Source organism: Aethalodelphis obliquidens, unplaced genomic scaffold (assembly GCF_003676395.1).
Source record: "Aethalodelphis obliquidens isolate GAN/ISIS:26980383/991018 unplaced genomic scaffold, ASM367639v1 scaffold6, whole genome shotgun sequence".
Classification (NCBI taxonomy): Eukaryota; Metazoa; Chordata; class Mammalia; order Artiodactyla; family Delphinidae; genus Aethalodelphis; species Aethalodelphis obliquidens.
The window spans coordinates 42,757,508-42,773,767 of record NW_020837950.1 but is presented as its reverse complement, the minus strand read 5'-3'; the positions used below and the strand labels follow the sequence as shown (position 1 = coordinate 42,773,767).

The window sequence follows — 16,260 nt, the reverse complement described above, 5'->3', positions numbered from 1 at the left end:
CAAGTAATCATAATTCCCTGAAATGATACTTTTTGGGAGCTCTAAAACCACTCTGTCCTGTCCAGTGGTTGCTAGACTTCTGGTTTGTGAGACTGTTGGTTTTTAAGGTGGAGCTGAGGAGAAGGAAATGAGAGTAGGGCAAACTAAAGCACCACAGAACTCACATTCTTACTGAAATAGAGGTATTTCTTTTGACTGTACTCCATACATTGCTGCAGACCTTTGTTTAATTTTCAGAATTCTAACAAGTTCATTTTGATAATCTTTGCCAGTATTCTCATTATGTTTTGGAGGAGCAGCTTTTCTGAGATCCCTACTCTGCCATTCTCACTGACGTCACTCATGTTCTATGCTATTTGTCCACTACGTTTTAACTCCTGAGTGAAACAAAAAGATTGAGTAGTTGATTTTAAAAGCTCAAAATAAGAATATTGACAACTCAAGTAATGTGAGACTTTCATTTTGTGATAAAGTAAAATTTTACTAGGAAAAGTCACTGTTCATTTTAAATTTAAGTGGTTTTAAACCTTTTCCCTTACACCCTCGTCTGAAATGAGATTTTTGTTTAAAATGTTACTAAATTTTTGTTTGAATGTCACTAAACCCCAAGTCACTTTATATATTCCTAATTATGGTAAGTCTCAGAGTTCTGGGTCAATTTGCTAAAACTTTGTGATATAAAACTAACTTTTCATAAGTATAAAATAGATAACTAATAAGAACCTGCTGTATAATAAATAAATAAATATTTTTTTTAAAACAACTGACTTTTCTGTGTACTCATAAGTCAGATATATTATCCCCATCAACAACAATACTAAGAATGGAAGAGAAGAATATACTACACTATTTACATGAAATGTTGCTATCTGAAGGATATTCAAGTTTTAGTTTACTTTTCTTTAGAATTTATTTCATTTTTTTATGATATATTTCAACCATAAAGAAAAATATACTGAATAGTATAAAAACCAATGCATTATTTTTCAACAATATGTCTGAATACATACGGTAAAACAGATACCATTCTAGTTACTGGGGCTAAAGCAGTGAAAAAAGAGTACCTGTCCTCATAGAATTTGCATTTAGTGGAGGATATACAGACAATAAGCAAAAAAGGTAAACAATTAGTGTGTTTTTTAGATTCCACATATAAGTGAGATCATGTGGTACTTGTCTTTCTCTGTCCTACTTATTTCACTTAGCATAATATTCTCTGGATCAACCATGTTGTCACAAATGGCAAGATTTCTTTTTTTCTTAATGGCTGAGTAATATTCCGTTGTATACATATACACCACACTTTTTTTATCCATTCATGTATTGTTGGACATTTAGTGGCCTTTAGGTGCCATAGAGGAAAGTAAAGAAGAATAAGGATAAACAAATGGGACTACATCAAGCTTAAAAGCTTTTGTACAGCAAAGAAAACTATCAACAGGACGAAAAGACAACCTAATAAATGGGAGAAGATATTTGCAAACCATATATTCAGTAAGAGGTTAATATCCAAAATATACAAAGAACTCATACAACTCAACATCAAAAAAACAAAAACCCAATTAAGAAATGGGCAGGGGACCTGAATAGACATTTTTCCAAAGAAGACATACAGATGGCCAACAGATACATATCAACATGACTAATCATCAGGGAAATGCAAATTAAAACCACAATTCAATACCCACTCACACCTGTTAGAATTGCTGTCGTCAGAAAGACAACAGATAATTGTTGGCAAGGACGTGGAGAAAAGGGGACCTGCACGCACAGTTGGTGGGATTGTAAATTGGTTCAGCCACTATGTAAAACCATATAAATTGTTCCTCAAAAAATTAAAAATATAACTGCCATATGATTTAGCAGTTTCACTTCTGGGTATTTACTCAAAGAAAACAAAATTAATTTGAAAAGATATCTACACACCATTGTTCATAACAGCAATATTTACAATAGCCAAGATATGGAAGCAACCTAAGTGTCCCATCAATAGATAAATCAATAAAGACAATGTGGTATATACTTAAACACACACATAGAGTACTATTCAGCCATAAAAAAGAATGAAATCTTGCCATTTGCAGCAACATGGATGAAGCTTGAGGTTATTTTGGTAAGTGAAATAAGTCAGACAGAGAAAGACAGATATCACATGATCTCGCTTGTATGTTGAATCTAAAAGACAAAACAAACAAATAACAAAACAAAATGAAACCAGACTCATAAATACAGAGAACAAACAGGTGATTGCCTGAGGAGAAGGAGATGGCAGAGGGGTGTGTGTGAAATAGGTGAAGAAGATTAAAAGATACAGACCTCCAGTTATAAAATAAGTAAGCCATGGGATGTAATACACAGCATGAGTAATATGGTCAATAATATTGTTATCACTTTGTATAGGGATAGATGGTTAGTAGACTTATGGTGGTGATCATTTCATAATGTCTGCAAATGTCAAATCACTGTCTAGTACACATAAATCTAATATAATATTGTATGCCAGCTATATTTCAATTTTTAAAAGGAGAAGATGAAGAAGAAGGGCAATAGAGAATGCCAAGGAGGAGGATTCTGGAGAGCATTAGAGAAGAGTTGCTATTTTATGTGGGGGACTCAAAGAAAACCTAGCTGATAAGGAAACATTTGAGAAGAGAACTTAAAGGAAGTGAGAGAGTGAGTTATATACATTTCTTGAGAAAAAAATATTCCATCTTGCAAGTGCAAGGTAGTAACATACTTTGTAAGGGGAACAGTAAGGATACTATATATAGAATGGAATGAGTGAAGAGGAGTGTGGAAGCCATAAATTTACAGAGATCAGTGGTTCAGATCTTGTGTAACCTTAATACTTTGGCTTTATACCAAATGAGATGAGAAGCCATTGGAAGATTTTAAGCAGAGTGGTGACAGGATCAGACTTACATGTAAAAGGATTACTTTGGCTACTATACATGAAATAGACAATAGGAGGGACAGAGGTAAAAGAGGAGACCAAGGACGAAGCTATGATGGCTTAGAACCAAGGGGTAGCAGTAGAGGTGATGAGAAGTAGTGTTACTGAGTCCAAGCTCATACTGCTCCCGTACAACAGGCCAATAAATCGAGAGACAAGTTGTTGGAACAAAGGATAGTGGCTTTATGCAGAAAGCCAGCTGACCAAGAAGATGGTGGACTAATGTCCCAAAGAACCATCTTACCCAAGTTAGAATTCAGGCTTCTTTTTTATTAAAAAGGGAGGTAATGTTGTTGGTTGTTGCAAACTTCTTGATGTCGGAATCCTTTGTTCTTACCGCTGTCCACATAGGTCAGGTCATGGTGTTCCTGTAAACCTCCAACAAGACAAATGTTATTCTCTGTTCTGCAACTTTTTATCTCTATGTGAATGGAAAAAGTGTTATACCTTTAAAGATCAGAGCCTTGAAAATGGCTATCCTGTTTATTTCAGGCTATAGGCAACATTCTTAACTTGCAGCAAAAGCAATAGAATACAAAGGTTAAAGTAAAAGAAACAGATCCAATATGGAGTCAGATTTGTTCTTCCCTATTACAGTAGTAAGTATATTTTGAAAACAGAACCAACAGATTTTGCTGACTCATTGAATGTGAGGTACGAAAGAGAGAGTAATCGCGGATGAATCCAAAGTTTTTGACTGAGGCTAGAAGGATGGTGTTTTGGCTGTTCTCATTTGCTGATGTAAGGAAGACCATAGCAGGAGCAGGTTGGAAGGTAAAAATCAAGTGCTCGCTTTTGAACACGTGGATTTAGAGATTTCTATTAGATGTCCCTAAGAAGAATAAATACATTATTTTGTTAGTTTTATGAATAATATCTTTTAAGCTATTATGTTTCCTGGTTGATTATTCCTGCTTGATTTTAGTTTATTTTACATTCATTTTATAGTTAGCAAACTCATTTGATTTTTTTAAAATAGACTTTATTTTTTAAAGCAATTTTAAGTTTATAGCAAAATTGAGTGGAAAGTGCAGAGATTTCCCATATACTCCCTGCCCCACACATGCATAGCCTCCCCATTATCTACATCCCCCACAGAGTGGAACATTTGTTACAATTGATGAGCCTACATTAACACAGTATCATCACCCAAAGTCCAAGGTTTACATTAGGGTTCACTCTTGGTATTGTACATTCTGTGGGATTGAACAAAATATAAATGACATGTATGCATCATTATAGTATAAATGCCCTAAAATTCCACTATGCTCTACCTATTCATCCCCCTTTGCCCTCAACCACTAGGATACAAACACTGATCTTTTTATTATCTCCATAGTTTTGCCTTTTCCACAATGTCATATAGTTGTTTCCTCCATGTCTTAATAGCTCATTTTTTAGTGCTGAATAATAGTCCATTGGTTGTACCACAGTTTATTTAACGATTCACCTACTGAATGACATCTTGGTTGCTTCTAAGTTTTAGTTATTATAAATAATGCTGCTGCTAACATCTATGTGTAATTTTTGTGTGGACATAAGTTGTCAGTTCCTTTGGGTAAATACCAAGTGTTTTGGAATTGATTCGCTTTTTAAATCTAGTAGATTGTAGAGTCTCTTGGATGTTTATGCGGCTAATTCAATCAATATACATATGAATACATTTATCTCTTGCTAGTTACTACTTTTATTATTATATCTCTGATTTTATGTGTATGTGTGTCTTATTGCATTGCATAGGACCTCTAGTAAAGTAAAATAAAAGTGATGAGAGCAGGTAGATTTCTTTGTACCTGAATTTAATGAAAATCCTTCTAATTGCACCATTAAGTTTGATTTTTTTTTTTTTTTTTTTGCGGTATGTGGGCCTCTCACTGTTGTGGCCTCTTCCGTTGGGGAGCACAGGCTCCGGACGCGCAGACTCAGTGGTCATGGCTCACAGGCCTAGCCGCTCTGCGGCATGTGGGATCCTCCTGGACCGGGGCACAAACCCGTGTCCCCTGCATCAGCAGGCGGACTCTCAACCACTGCGCCACCAGGGAAGCCCTGATATTTTTTTAAAATTAATACTCTGAGTAATGAATTTCCCTTCTTCTTCAATATTATTAAGAGTACTTGAATGAGTGTTGAATTTTATCAAATTCATATTCTATTAAGGATTGATTAGAATCATCTTTTTTCCTCCTTTAATCTGATAATGTTTACATTATTAAAATTTTTGATATTGCGTGGTCCTTGCATTTTTGAGATAAAGTCTACTAGGTCTCTACAAAAAAGTAATACTGACTATATTCAATTTGCTAGTATTTGCTAGTATTGACTTTCTGCATCTATGCTCATAGGTGAGATAAATCTATAATTTTCTTTTCCTGTCTGTCCTTGTTAGTATTCGATCTTAAGATTTTATTTCTCTTTCCCTTTGTTGACTGTCTAATCAGTTTGTATAAGAGGAATTATCTGTTTCTTATAGATTGAGTTAAACTTGTCTATAAAACCACCTGAGTCTGATGCCTTTTAACCAGGGAGATATTTGATTATCCATTCTTCTGAGTCACTTTTTATAAGTTCATGTTTGAAAATTATCTATTATCTATGCTGATTTTATTACAATCCTTTTTAAAGTATCTATGTTGTCTAGGTTTTTATACCCATTCTTTATATAAAATATTTTTACCTGTTTTAACATTTTACCTCAAATTTTGTCCCTCTTTTCCATCCTAGTATTGTTTATTTGAAGTCTTCTTTGTTCAGATTTAAATGTTATAATAATAGAAAGTAGATACAAAAAATTATGTATGTATGCCTTACAAAAGCATATTCATTAAGTTTAGGATAATCACAGTTCAGATTTACATACTGTATATTCTATGTTAGATTCTATAACAGATTAAAAAATCCCTTTTGTAAATTTAAACATAAACTGCACTCTGTGACTTGTAGAATCAAAGCTTGAAAACAGCTCTGAGAAGAAAATTACACTTAACTTTTTTTTTTTTTTTTTTTTACACTTAACTTTTAATTTATCCATGTGTCTATCATATTTATTCCCAGAAGCAGATGACTGTAGTAGAAAAAGCATGAGCTTTGCTATTAGATGAACTTAGTTTCAAATTTCACCCCTGTTCCTTTTTGGTTTTATAATCTTGCATAGTTCACATAACCTCTCTAGTTTCCTGTTTGTAAAAGTGAGCATAATTATAATAATTCCTACTTTGCAGCATTGTTAAGCACCTAATTCAGTATCTGATACATAATAATATTAGCACTCAAACAAATGGTAGCAATCATTATCACACATTTAGTAACTAAAGGTTAAATGTTTCAACTTTGAAACTATGCAAAAATTTTCTGAAAGTTTTCTGTATCTAAGTAATTTGTACAAAAGAAGAGATGTTCTGGTATTCTTCTGTTTCCCCTCAGCTATGTCAACTTTATTACTATCACTTTACATTTAGAAGTCACTACAAACAGTAAGGGTAGTAAAGGAGAGGGAGGCTGGCTTGCCAAAAAAGGAATCTTTCAAGCATTTTTTCCTCAGTAATTTCAGTTTAAGATTTCACTTTGACCTTTACCTCTTAGTTTCAATACTATTTTGATCCCCAAACTTGCCAAAAGAATTATTTTATCTAGTGCCAACGTCTTTCACATCTACTTTTCCTTAAATAACTAAGACTCTGCTTGACGATTCTAACCACAGCTAATTGAGGGGCTGGGTAATATATATATATATATATAAAGGTATGTAACTGATGAATAGAATAAAATGGGTTTTTTGAAAACTGAATATATTTTAGAGAAAGACTGGCCAGCACTGGATTTTTTTAACCAATTTCTTTGTTAAATTTTAATTACCATATTAATTTATTGATGACTGGTATAAGTTAGTTGCATGTGCACTGTGACTAAGCAGGAATTATTATTCTGTTTATAAACACAAATGCTAGTCTGGGATTTTATTAAGTAAATTAAATTTTGTTTTGTTTATATAGTGTTAACTGTTTACATTTACTATTGTCGTAAAGTAAGCAAAACATTCATTGAATTATCCTCAATTTACAGGTATGCTTTAAGTATAGATTAAATGAGTTTAGTGTACATGAAAACTTAAAAACACATTTATATTCTTTAAGTTGGAGTAGCTTCTGAAAGTCTGTTATAAATACTAGTCTACAAAGTTTCATCTTGATAATAACACCACTGTTTTTTATAGTTTGAACAATTTAAAAATAACACTACAATGATTTATAGTTTTCAGGTACTCGGGTACAGTATTTTATTTGTTCCTAAACAAATCTCTGAAGTAAGTATTTTTATCCCTATTTTAGAGTTGAGGAAACTCAGAAGATAACTTAAAGCAAGTTAACTTTATCAGTAGTGTGTTGTGTTTTTCTCTCTTATTCATTGAAATGTATATATTAATATACAACATATCTTACTCTATAGTCATTGAGCACTTTTGTAATTTTCTTTTCTTTCCCTAGTGCTTGTTTATATACACTCATGCAATCACCTATATACCTGCTCTTAAATTAGTTGAAATGTTTTTACAGTAAGGTGGAAGGAAAAGCAGTTATGTGACCTCTTTTTTTTTTTTAAGGTATTTAATGTATTGCTGGTGGTTTTCCAGAAAAAGAATTTTAAACCAGTTAAACCTCCAACAACAGTAAATGAAAATGCATAGTTCCCTATATCCTCCACAACACTGGACATTATAATTAAACTTCTTTTGCTGACTTGATAAGTTTTTAAAATCTCATTTACATATGCATTTCTTTTATTACTAACAAGTTTAAATTTTTTCTTATGTTTATTAACCAATTATACTTTTTCTCTGAATTGTCTTCAGATAATTCTTTGTCCATTTTTCTACTGGAAGGCATTTTTATTGATTTGTAGTGTAGTGTTAGAATACTAACATTTTGATACCTTTGGTACATACTTTTCCAGCTTGTTGCTTGCTTTTAAATACATTTTTTAAAAATTTTTAACACAGGTTTAAATTTTTTGTGCATGTGATTCCTTCCAAGACATTTTTTTTAAATAACATTGGTTTATAACATCATGTAAGTTTCATGTATACAACATTGTATTTCAGCTTCTGTATATACTACAGTGTGCTCACCATCAAAAGTTTAATTTCCATCTGTCACCATACAGTTGATCCCCTTTACTCATTTTGCTCTCCTCTATCCCTTTCCTCTGGTAACCTCACTTCACTTTGTATTCCACTTTCTCCATTCCCCTGACAAAAGTCACAAATTACTCTTTTCAGTCCCTGATCTCACTTGATCTCTCTTTTTTTTCAAACATAATCCTTCATGGATTTTTGGTACACCCCAATCTCCTTGTTTTCATCTTTCCTCTCTGTTACCTTCACTCAGTATCTTTCACTGTCTTCACCTGCCCTTGCATGTCATTAAATATAGCGTTCCTCAGGGATCTTTGTGAGCTTCCTTCTGTTCCCTCACAAGATGGATATTAGACAGTCTTGAATACTTCCATCAAACAGTGACCATGGCTTCCAGTTATTAGCTCCTGCTCAAGCTTCTCTTGTTAGCTCTAGGCGACCAACATCCGATGCCTGCTCTGCACTCGACTTGGATGTTTCACAGGTAACCTCTAATTCAGCATGTCTAAGACTGAATTTATTTTTTTTTTCCCCTTAAAGCTGCTTCTCCTCCAGCATTCCCTATATCAGTAATCACCATTTTCCTTCCCTGACTTGTTCAGGTCAGTATGCAGATTCATCTTTGATTCCTGCCTCTCCTTCCAAATTCAATTAATCAGAAAAACCTGTTCACAAGTCTATTCACTTCTATTTCTGATACCGTCATTTTAGTCAAGTTTTCCATTACCTCTTATCTGCTTTCCTGCAATTTCCTGCATCCATTCTTCTTCCTCTTTCTTCAGACTTCAGCTAGCATAATCTTTTTAATTTTTTTTTTTAACTTAAAACAACAGTAATCTATTGTCTCACACTTTTAGAAGCTAAAAATCCAAAATCAAGGTGTTGGCAGGGCCAAGCTCTCTCTGTTGGCTGAAGGAAAGAATCCTTTATCTCTTCTAATTTCTGGTGTTTGCCAAATATCCAGTGTTCCTTGGCTTATAAATACATCATTCCAGTCACGTGGCCATCTTCCCTTTATATGTCTTCACATCATCTTCCCTCTGTGCATGTTTGTCTCTATGTCTAAATTTCCCCTTTTTGTAAGGACACCAGTCATATTGGATTTGGGCCCACCCTCAGCATAATCTTTTTTAACTAAAAATCTTGACAAGACTCTTCCCATTATCCTTACAATAAAATTTAAAATTCTAAACATGGTCTACAAGGCCCTGCACAAATCTTTCCATTGCCTACCTTATCAACTTCTTCTATCAGTGTATCTTTCCTCCTTATTCTTCTGTGCTTTAGATTTCTCCCAGTTTTAGGAATACCCTTTACATAATTCCATAATAAGGTCTCTATCGCTGCCTACATTTCCTTTATTAAAGTAAATTTCTGAAGAGTAAGAACTGCATCTTACTGATTTTTGTGTTCTTGTTGCTTAGTATAATTCCTGATGCATCACAGCCTCTTAATAAATAAAATAATAACATACATTCTTCTCTGATAGTTTGTGGGTACGTTAAGGACCCCCAGGGCCTAATTCAATGCCGGAGAAATAGTGTGCTCTCAATATATATGTATTTAGTTGAAGTAATTACCACAAATTAGGTTTTACTGGTTTATTCTCAGTTGAATAAAGCATTAAACCACAACTCTTTATTCATCAGGCATGCTAGCTTTACCTACTTTTCCTTCATAGCATACGTTATATTGATAATTATATACTTATATCTTTTATACTTATCTTTTGTTCTCCACTGTATCCCCAAAACCTATCACTGTGCCTGGCTTATCAATAAATAAATAACACCTAGTAATCAATAAATATTTTTGAATGAATTAACGAAAAGTTAATTCCAGTTAATCAGAGTTTTACTCTATTTCCTATGAGGCAACGTATCTAAAAAATGGTCTTCAAAGTATTCTATAATACTTGTTGAAAATGCATATTAAAGGCTCCACAAACATCCCATATCTACTAAATCAATCTCTGAGGGTTGGCGCCTGGGATCTATGTTTTTACTCAGGTCCTTGGGTGATTCTTAATGTGATATGTGCATATAGTTTTCTCATGACTCATTTTTGAAGCTAAACAGAAATGTTTCTTCATGAGGGAGGGGCGGGAACCACAATAAGACCTTCATATTTATGGTTATAGTGTTATTTTATTTTCTGCGTTTTTTGTTTGTATTTTTTATACTAATTACTTGTTTTATAGTTATTTATGTCTGACCTTTTTGACCAGTTAACTTTCCTTTCATGAACCAAAATCACCACCTGTTTCACTACTCAGCAATCTCAGCCTGCTCACTCTGAGTCTCTTCTCTTGTCTTTACTGCCAACAGCCAGCCCTCTTATAAATCTCTCTCTCCCTGGCTATCCATCCCCTGCTTGTTCCGCTTTGTGAGAGCAGTTTTTAATCAGTGGTACTAACATACAGCACTGGAATTTCAAAGGCCTTTCATGTAGAAATAAAGTAGAGAAATTCATCTAGGACTCAAAAAACTTATGTTTCCTACTGATACTTTATGTTTTCGCTCTTGAAATCAGTAAAAAGTAACCCTATTGAATCAACTCAGAATTTATGTAGTGGTTCAAGTAATAATTACAGGGTATTAATATATGAGTCGGTATGATATAAACATAATTGTCATATAACATGGAAAGCATCAGGAATTGAAAGTGACACACTGTTCTCCTTGCTGATAACTTAAAAATATGAACAATTTTGCTTCAAGAGAATAAATGTAAAGAAGCGAAATGTTGGTAGGGATTAGGGAAAAATCAAGAGAAGACAATGATTTAAAAAAAAACATTTAATTTTACTTTTCCTTTTTTCCTCATCATTTTAAGAGAATTTTGACTGTTTTATTCATTCAACAAACGTTTTTTTTGAGCACCTACTAAATGCCAAGCACTTGATAATTGAATTTGTTAAGGGCTTTACAGTTGTAGAGAGGTTTTTACAGTCCTTATTTCATAGTAGTATGGACTGCATCTTTTCAAAGTATCTTGCTAACTGAGGGTACATGAGGAAAGGTGACTGGGAATGTATCTTCAGTTCAGATGAAAGAGATGATCAGCAGTGCCCCAGCCTTGCCCCCATTACAACCATGCTGTTCATTTTCCATTCTCAACTGTTGTTTAAAACAGAGCCCCTCAAGTCCAGAGTTAGCATATAAACTTCCTTTCCTACAGTCTATCAGTTCCACGTTGGGGGTGTACTTTAATTCAACGCACCAGAAAACTGTTTTGGCAGATGGAAATAATGTATCAGGAAGGGATAAAAACATGTATTAAAATTGTTTGGAAGGGTAGGCTGAACCAAAATCTCAAATCCTTTGCTAAATGAAAGAGTATAAATAAATAAATGTAACAAAATAACTCAAGGGTAATTCTTTATTTCCAGGTCAGGAATATGTATATTAATGGTGTGCGTTTATTGCTTTTTCTCATTGACCCTTCATGTTTTTTCTCATTTAAAAAATGTAATTGTTTCACTGCAGCAGTCTGAAGCTTGAAACATTTACATATTACATATCTTGTTATATTTTTAAACATTTACTACTATCCTTTTTTTGTGAAGTATGAGAAATCAAAATTCACAGTTGCATATTAAAGATCTGTCTTCCTCTGAGTGTTAGGAATCCCTGGGTCTTATGCTAAATCATCAAATTAGTAAACGCCACTTTTCTGAAGGTAGATACTTCAGTGTGCATCATCTGTTCTGAATGGAGCAGTGCCTTCTAAATACAGCAAGTGAAACAAGGGCAGAAAAAATGCAGAGCCAGACAAGAATCAAATAATGACTGAATGAGCACTAGCTTTCTAGAGTGTAATGTATTGAGAACAATTTTGTGGGGCGGAGGTAGGGGCTAGATCTTGGGAAGGAAAAGAGATGTTTAGAAGTTTGGGGTAGGAGGGTATTGGGGATGGAGTTCTTGATGGAAAACAAAAAAGAAGAAAATAAGAATTCTTGTCATCTTTGGTGAAAATAATAATTGTCATGATTTAGGGTAGAGAATCCTACTTAGAATTGGCCCAAGCCAGCAGCTGGACTGTTCTGAGACAGGGCACACTTCCCTACAGACATCAGGGCGAGGCTTTGACACACATTAGCATATCTGCATTGCAGTCGATAGGAAGGTTATGCTGGTGACAGTTTTTATTCCTTTGCAGGCTGATTTAGTTCAGTATTGATTTGAGACAGCTCCAATAGCAGTGGTTTTTCATGGGTAAGTCTATAGAATATATTTTCATCATGAAGAGTAATAGGCACAGATAGCACAATTCCAGCCTGCTAATGAATATCTGGGGTCTTCCACTGAGATCTTTCTTATGCAACCTCAAAGTTCAGGGATGTCATTTCAGGTATCAGTGACATTCCATGGCATTTAAAGAGAAATGGATTCTGGCACAATTCTGCAGAAGGGCTAGCAACAACAGACACACATGTTATATACAGGATTCAGTGAATTTAATGATTTTCACAATCCCAGGCTATCAATGTCCTGTTTTTTTCAGCCATTCTCCCAGGATATCCTATAAAATATGCAAAATAAATAAACAAGCCTTGTTATATGAGAAATAAATCTACTACTAAAAATTCAGTTTGTTAACCCAATTTGTACAGGTGCTAACACAGAATTTAACAAATAAAGATACATAATGAAAAAAGAAGAGGCAGCTTTTATCTGCAGCATTCTCACATCTCCTAGAGAATCATTGCTAAAGGTTATTTCTTTCTTCATTTCCCGCAAAAGCCAAAATGAGCAACTAAACTGGAATTATTTCAAAATATGTCTATCTGAATTATAGATTATTATTAAATTCTACAGAAATTAAATAAAACAAACACTAGCAAAGAATAGATAAGAGTCCTGACAGGCTTGATTTAATTAATATATTTTAAACTTTTACGCTTATCAAATAGATATTTGAATTAGTTTAAGGTTAATAAAGTGTTTTCTTGAACAAACTAAATGGTTTCCACTGATTCATATACTCTCTTATGGAAAACTAGATTCCCACGTGTACTTATATCCATTTCCAAATCCTGTTTTCAGTTATATTCATCTGTTTCAGTTTCTTTTCCAGTACCAAGAGGTTATTAAAATTATAATTATATGTCATACATTTGGCACTATGTTTCTATGTGAATTGTAGAATTGGCTTGTCTTTTTCCTTCCTCCCCTGAAAAAAAAAACCATTTTGGTATTTATATTGTGATTAAATTAGATGTATAAATAAGTAGAAAAAATTGATATACAATATGGAGAGTTTATTTTTTCCAAAAGCAGTGTATGCTTTTCTGTTTATCCATATCTTTTAGTCCTTCTGTGGCATTTTAAAGGTTTCTCATGTATTTCTTATTAGCATTATTACTATTTTAACCTTTCTGTTGCCATTATTAGTGCGATATTTTATTTCATTATATTTTCCAGCTGGTTATATATACAGAAAGACTGTTGGCTTTACAAACAGTTTGATATAGTGGCAAAGAACACGGACTAGAATTTTTGAACCCCAGCTCTGCCACACCAGCTACGTGACCTGTTTCCTTGTCCATAAAATAGAGATAATAATATTATATACTTCATAGGATTATCGTATTAGTTAATATATTCAGAACACTGCAGCACATAGTAAACACTAAGTTTTCACTGTTGTCACCATTATCACCATCATTTATCTGAGAAGCTAGTACCAGCTTCTGACTTTTTAATCTATTAGTCATTTGTTGGTTAATTCTTGATTATATATAGTATTCTTACCATTTATAGCATTATTATCATTTCAATTAAAGTAGCTTCATGTGTTTTAACCAATAAATTTATCATCCGGTTTTACAACAGAATATCTATTTTATTTTTTTCTATAAAAAATACTTTTGAATACATTGAAATGTCTGTCAATGTGGCCAGAAATGCCAAAGAAAATTTTTAAAATTTTATTACAGTATATAATTGTTGAAATATATCTGTACATTTTATAGTTACTATAATATTTTAAAGGTTTACTATACCACAAGAAATATTGCCTGTAACTCCTTTATCAAATATTTTTCCTTTTCTTCGATTACTTTTTTATTGCATATTAAGTTATATTAAGCCAAAAGGAAGATATGAAGACATTTTTTAACAACTTTAAAATAGAATATATCTAGAATAAATTTTGCAGAAATTTTTCCATTGCATTATAGCTGATAATTTGTTAGTTGTAATTGCTGTTACATTTAACAGACTTTTTGTAAACAAAATAATTAGATTTTCTTTTAAAAATTCTGTATTTTTTTCATGCCCAATTTGTATTTTGGAATCTAGAACTCTAGTCAGATCCGAAATGAACTCAAAAATTAGTTTGCCTTTGAAATACTTTCATTTTCAATAAGAAAATTTTTTTAAGAAATGGGTACTAACCAATTTAACATCATGGAAATGATCCATTAGATTTATCAGTTTATATTCTATAAATTGTGTGTTATAAACCTAAAGTACATCTTGATGATCTCTGGCTTTAGCCTGGTTGCGACATATACATAACCTTTCTGATCTCATTAAAATCAGAATCTCTTGATTTATGTGAGAGAAGTTTGAAGTATAGCTGAGTACATTATTAACATTGAAACATCTGTATCTATATTCTTATAAGACAATTCTTATAAGAATTGTCTGGAATGGTTTGTTGTTTGTTACAGTAAATGATTAGAGATTAGAGACAAGTAAGTATCCTTCAATTTTAAAGTCTTCTTTCTTCACAACTAAAATTTTGAATTTCCCTTTACTTTAGGTATCTCGATTATATATCAGATAACAGTGGTTGGCTGATACATGATATTAGCTGATCATTCCACCAGATATTAGTCATGGTAATAACAGTTAATACCACAAGCACATTAGAGATCTCACCAGCCTTGTCCTTTGTACAGCGATAAGGACGAGAGAGGTAGATCTCTAGACTTTCTCCCGTCAGGATTTACTGAAGCTTCCAGCCAGAGAGTATTTTGGTTGTTTACTTGACTTTGGTTATATAGTGAGGGGAGTGATGGGGGAATTTCCCAAGTGACAAGGAACACATGAACAAAAATGTCCTTCTATGTATAAGGAAAAGAATAAGAGTGAGAGAGAAGGGTGATGAAGTCAGTAACCCAGTTCAATTAAAGGCTGTACCTTGGAAAGGTAGAATTTGAGATGAGAATATCAGTTTGACTAAAATACCTCGTAGTCACCAGCTGGTTCTACTTCCTGCATTTCTACTGCTGTTGAAAGCTAACCGTAAAGTTCTATGTGAAATAGCAGCTCTGTCGCATACCTTTTGGGAGCTCAGCTGAATGGAGCCACTCTCATGTTTAACATTTCCATCTTGTTTACCTCAACCCAGGAAATCTGTCAGGTTCTGGTTTTATATGGAAAATTATTTCCAGAATCTTTTAGAAAATCGTATAGAGTAGCACCAGCACCACCACTCCCCCCAACACGTTGCCATGTTGACCCTGTTTTTGATCCTTAAATCACTATGAGAATTCTTCACTTACCGCCTCCATTTCTTCCACCCTCACTTCAAACCACTTTAAACTATGAAATGTTTCCCAGCTACTTGTCTTTGAAAGGCATAAGTTCTTATTGATCCAAGTTTATATAAGCATGTCATGCTTTATGAATAATACTTTACTAAGCCTCACAATTAGAATCATTCCTGAATCTCTTTAAGTAGAAACTCCTGTGGTGTCATTAAATATTATGTGTGGGTTTCTAACTTTTGTCCTAAGAGGTAAGCAAGAGTTTTGTGACCTATTAACAGTTGAAAATCAATCAGAAAAAAATGTCATAGAATTCTAAAGCTAAAACAAACGTAAGATATCTGATCCTGCCCCTTCACTTTATACATGAGAAAACTGAGGCCCAGAGAGATGAAATATCTCAAAATATCCATATTGTATATCAAAGAGAAAATTACTTTCTTTACAGAAATTTAGCTTACACACAATTTTTCAGGAGCACGTCTGTGAAAATTTTAGCATAAAATCCCTAATCACTGAAAAAATTCTATCTCCATTCCTCTTTGTGTTTCATATTCATGTACAGTATCTCTTTTATTTGAGGGAGAAAAATATTCTCTCTAGTATGACAGCTGTATTACACAGCTTCCAGAGCATGACAGTTTTATTTCAGACTCCATTTCAGATGCTGTATTTCTA

At 33.3% G+C, this 16,260-nt stretch overlaps 1 protein-coding gene across 5 annotated transcripts in view; it reads left to right on the top strand.

Annotated features, from left to right (window-relative positions):
* The window catches only part of TBCK (TBC1 domain containing kinase), a 236,088-nt gene that overhangs the window by 165,045 nt on the left and 54,783 nt on the right, over positions 1–16,260 (top strand). The gene's annotated exons all lie outside the window — the stretch shown is intronic.